This window comes from Ichthyophthirius multifiliis (genome assembly GCF_000220395.1).
Source record: "Ichthyophthirius multifiliis unplaced genomic scaffold scaff_1120509249559, whole genome shotgun sequence".
Taxonomy (NCBI): Eukaryota; Ciliophora; class Oligohymenophorea; order Hymenostomatida; genus Ichthyophthirius; species Ichthyophthirius multifiliis.
In genome coordinates, this window is record NW_004087608.1 from 10,569 (window position 1) to 16,176 (window position 5,608).

Genomic DNA, 5,608 nt, shown 5'->3' on the forward strand with positions numbered 1-5,608 from the left:
TAAAAAAAAAAAAAAAAAAAAAAAAAAAAAAAAAAGAATAATTTTTATAAACTCTAATATTTTTGGTAAAATAAATAATAAATAAAATAAAATGAAACATATACTGTAATAGCCGAAAATTCGGAAAATCTCTAAAACTAAAGCAAAAATTTTTCTAGATATCGCGAAAATCTAAACAACGAAAATTTAATGATAGTTTCTAATAGCAAAAATAGTATGGTATTAACAAATAATTCCAATATACTTAATTCTAATTAAAAAAATACAGAAAACTTATCAAATTTTATTACTCTGATTACTAATTATTAACTCTGGGAATAAGTTTCTTTTGAATTCGAAGATTTTAGGGTAGTTATAGTAGCCCTTATATATGAAAATTAAATTGATTTGATAAAAATAATTAACTAAATAGCCAATTAATATTAATAAAAATGCGATTTTTTTGTCTATTATGTAAATTCTAAAGAAGATATTGTCAACATAAAAGTCTTCCCATCAATAATACTTTATAAAAAATGCTAAAAAATAGTAGAAATTTCACTCTAAAATGATATAGAAAGGATTTATAGAATCATTAATAGGTTTATTAATATAAATGAAAGTAAATTTTAAGTTTTAATGGAAGAATCAGTTTAAGGAACGGAAATTGAATTAAATGAATTAATAACTATAAGGGCAAATATGCCAGAATGCAATGATATGATTATAGTTTTGAATGATTTTGTAAAAAATTAAGAGATTTCATAATATGAATTTTTGTATTTTAAATGCAAAATATTAGAAGATTTCGATTGTTTTTTAAGATAATTTTATGAAAATTATAAGTATTTAAATTATATAAATATAAAAATAAATATTATATAGAAAAATATATATATATATTATATATTATATATATATATATTCCTTTTTATATACATATATATATAATTATTTATATATTTTTGTATTTTTATTATATATATATTTTTTTTGATTTTAAATTATTTTATTTATTTTATTTTAAAAAACAAAACATATTAAAGTGAATTTGATAAAAGTAATTTTATTGATTTTTTAAAATCTTAATCACCTGATTAATAAGAATTGTTAGACTAAAAATCTTAATTGTATTATTTTATATATATAATAATTTAATTTTTTATATATTTATTTTCAAAAAAGTACTTAAGAATAAATAATATAATCAATAATAGATTTAGAAACAAATAATTTGCTTGATATTCCTACTTTAACATAAATAAAAAAGCTAATACTTGAAGAAAATTAAAATGTAATATAAATAGTAGAAGATTATTTATAAAATAAATATAATTAAACTGCATTAAGGTATTTTTATTTTTTTAACAATTTAATAATATACATATTTAATTAGTAAAAAACTCAAAAGAATTGCTTCATAATTTAATCATTCAGATAGACCTACAAGTCCTTTTCCTGCTATAAAAAAAATATTTGAAAATCTACAATTTTTATTAAAAAGTTAGCTTTTAACATAAAAAGAAACAAATATTCTTACAACATTAATAAATAATAGCGACTAATAAGTATTAGGAGTGTTTTCAGATGATAGAAATTAAGATGAATTAGTAAAAAGTTTGAAAAAACTCGCTTCGCAATATAAATTAGATAATAGTAATTATTAAATATATAAAAATATAATAAATGAAGATATAAATAATAATATTAATATAAATAAATTAAATTAATAATAATAATAATAATAATAATAATAATAATAATAATAGCATTAATAATAATAATAATTTTAAATAGTTAAAATAAATAATATTTTTTAATAAGAAACTTCCCCGATACAAAATTAGGAAAACAATAATAATTTAAATAATAATGAAAATTTTTTGATTAATAATTTAGATTTTGTAGGAAGTAATTAAAATAGTCCTCCTTAAGTCTAATAATAATAATTGAATGACAGTAGTAATAAAAATAAAGGTATTATTATAGAAGACTCGCCTTTACATACTATTTAAATGTATTAATAAAACCATAATATAAATGAATAATTAACAATTTAGTAGAATTAAAATTTTAATAATGATATTATTAAAATTATACCCTTTTAAAATTATGATATTGTAGATATTAATTAAAATAAAGAAAATACAGATGTATCAGAAATTACACCATAAGAATTTATGGAAGATTATATTTCAGAATTTAAACCAGAAGAATATGGTATTTAATAAAAACTTATTATTATAAAAAAATAAAAAGGAATGGCCATTTATTTAGTTAATTAATAAAATTAAGATATTTTATAACTTTTCTAAGAAATATTAAAATTAGATGAAAATACAAAATAAAGTCAAGTATTTTTTTATTAAAAATATAAAACACAAATATAATAAAATTAAATATATATATATAAATATATATATATATATATATAATATTTATATATAAATATATATATATATATATATATATATATATTTTTTTTTTTTTTTCTATATATATAAATAAATTTTAATTTTTTTATATATTTATTTATTAATTTAATTACATTTATATTTTTTTTAATATACAATAATAAAGATTATTATGCCTTTATAATTATTTTCAATGAGTAGATTTTAATAAGAAATGAACCGTAATTTTTCTTATGATGAGTTATAAATTATTGAAAATAATAAAGAAAATAAAATTTCTCCTATATTTGCTATTTATTAACATTTTCGAGTTGAATGTGATTTTCCAAATTTTATTTAATTATTAAAATAAGCTTTATAAATGCATATATAATAATAAATTAAATTAAATATTAATTCTAATGAAAAAAAAAAAAAAAATGATTGTTTCATTCCTTTAGATTCAAATAGTAATAACTCTCCTTGTTTAAGTGAAAATAATTAAAAGTAAATATGCTTTTCACCTAATAATTAATAAAAATAAATTTAATAAAAAAAATCTAAATTAAAGTTTTAAGAAAATAATAATAATATTAATTTCAGTTAATAAGCCATTTCTTAAAAAAATAATGAAATTCATGAATAATTAACTAATAATGAAAATTAAGAATAACAAAAATAAACAAAAACAAATATTTTTTAAAACTATAAGCAATTAAGTCAGAAAAAAACCTAAACCTTAAACAAGAATAATAAAATGAAGAATAATAATAGCAAAATAATGATGTTTTCACAAGAAAAAGAATGAAAACTGTTAATTTAGAAATCGAAACAGGATTTAAATTTTCACCAGTTAATAAAAGCAGTAATTTTTAATAAGAAAAATTTGAAAATTAAAAAAAGAAATATATATATATATATATATATATATATATATATATATATAAATAAATATATATATATATATATATATATAGGAAACAATACAACTAGGAAAATTACAGGAGATTTTTAAAATAAAAAAAAAGCTAATTCTTCTCTTATTAATTAAATTTCTTATGATTAATATTATGAATAATAATACGATTAGAAAAAAATTGAAAATTTATATGGCAAGGATATGGGCATTTAAGTTTAATAAAATGATTTAAATGAAATTCTATATTAAGAAATTAATGAATTTTATGATTCTGAAATTTTTAAATAAAATGCATAATTTTATAATGAAATTATACGTTATTTGTATTAAATTGTTGAGGATAAAATCCTTTAAAATTTCTAAAAAATGTATTATTTGGTATATTTATTATTTATAAAAAAACATATATTAATTATAAATATTTAAAAAGAATGATTATACAGCTTTAAATATAATTTAATAATATGCAATTCATTAGAATATTCATTAAACAAAAGAAATAATTAAAAAAATTTTAAATAAATAAAAAACGATTTTACTATAAATTCTGTTAATAAAAAAATATCTAAATTTAATGCTTTTAAAAATAGTTTGAGATAATTATAAAATGTAAATTTTAATAATTATAATATAAAGAAATATATATAAATATATTAATATAAATTAAATAAATATTAATTTATATAAATATAAATATAAATTATATTTATATATATATATTAAATACATATATATATAAATTTTTTATAATTATAAATATTTTTTTTTTTCATATAAATTCATATTATTAATATTTTTTAAAAACAGAATTAATAATTTTAAGTTTAATAATATTTATTTTTATAAGATGATGTTTCTATATTATCTGCTTTTGAATCATATAGTGTTAATTGTAATATATTTTTTATTTTTATTTTTAAATATTATATTTAAATTTTTAATTGAAGTAAACAAACAAGAATTTTATGAGAATTTAATTTTAATTGAAAAAATGAGTTTAACTAAATTTAATTTAGTAAATATAAAAAATGTATATATATTTATGTAATTATAAAATAATTAACAAAGAATAAAATGGAAATTTCAAAATTTAATAAAAATACATTATTTTAATTGGAAATAATATTTGCATTTAGTAGATATTTGAGAAATGATTAAAAAATCGATTTAGAAAAAGCAGTTTTAAATGGTGCACATTAAATAACAGATATAATAAACTTATATAATAATTAAGAAATATCATAATAAGATTTAATTGACTAATTAATTGATTTAGCTAATTAATGTGAAAAAGATTTAAGAAAACAAGAATATTATTAATTCTAAAAATATAATAGTCCAAGTTTAGAAGATAGAGAAAACTTTAAACAGATTATTTAGTAATTTAAACAATAGCTAAAAGAAAGTCAAATAGATATATTACAAGTTTTCTATAGTCTTATAAATCAATCTAATAAAAGCCTAATAAGTGTTTTATCTTTATTTGAATACAATAAAGATGAAGAAGAGTTTTTAGAAAATTTATAATTAATATATCATCATGAAATTGCAAGTATTTTTATTTTTATTTCCAATTTTTATTTTAATATATTTTTATAGCTGATATGAAAAGATAAATTAAAGAATTTTCTTAATCAATGAATTTGAGTAAATAATAGGTTATAATTTTTATTTTATATATACTATATATCAATTGTTTTTTATTTATAATAGATTAAACATCTAGAAGAGTAAATTGATTTAGACAATCCTGTAATTATGGCAGCTTATTATGTGTATAGAAGAAATTAATAGGATAAATATGAAAAAAATGAACTTAAAGAAACATATGCTTTGTATTTAAAATAATAAAATATATAATGAATTAAAATTAAATAATATATATTTTATTTTTATTATATATTATATAAAAATATAATAATTTATATAATATATTTTTTATATTTTTTTTTATAAAAAAAATATATATTATATTATTATATAGTTTTACAAAAATATTTTATTAGTTGAAATATATATAATGATAAAATTTTTTATTTATTTTAATTATTAATTTTATAATAAATTTATCTTTAAATAATTTTATTATTTATTAATCAAATAAATCAAAAATAAAATATTAAGATCTAAAATTTTATATTACAATTTATTTTAAATTAGCTTTATTAATTCATTCAAAGATTAGTTTACATTATCAAATAATATATAATTTATAAAAAACATGTAAATATCATAATTAAACATAATTAAGCCTATAGAAAAAGACATTTAACATATATGAAAAAAAAAAAATATATATATATATATTTTATATAAA

At 14.0% G+C, this 5,608-nt stretch overlaps 13 annotated features.

Moving 5' to 3' along the window:
* Position 1: 1 nt before the first annotated feature.
* Positions 2-35: a microsatellite.
* Positions 36-835: 800 nt separating this feature from the next.
* Positions 836-881: a microsatellite.
* Positions 869-942: a microsatellite.
* Positions 869-968: a microsatellite.
* Positions 969-1,645: 677 nt separating this feature from the next.
* Positions 1,646-1,747: a microsatellite.
* Positions 1,677-1,767: a microsatellite.
* A 611-nt stretch (positions 1,768-2,378) lies between these two features.
* Positions 2,379-2,457: a microsatellite.
* Positions 2,441-2,501: a microsatellite.
* A 776-nt stretch (positions 2,502-3,277) lies between these two features.
* Positions 3,278-3,348: a microsatellite.
* A 573-nt stretch (positions 3,349-3,921) lies between these two features.
* Positions 3,922-3,994: a microsatellite.
* Positions 3,930-4,029: a microsatellite.
* Positions 3,934-4,032: a microsatellite.
* Positions 3,959-4,051: a microsatellite.
* The last annotated feature ends 1,557 nt before the right edge of the window (positions 4,052-5,608 follow it).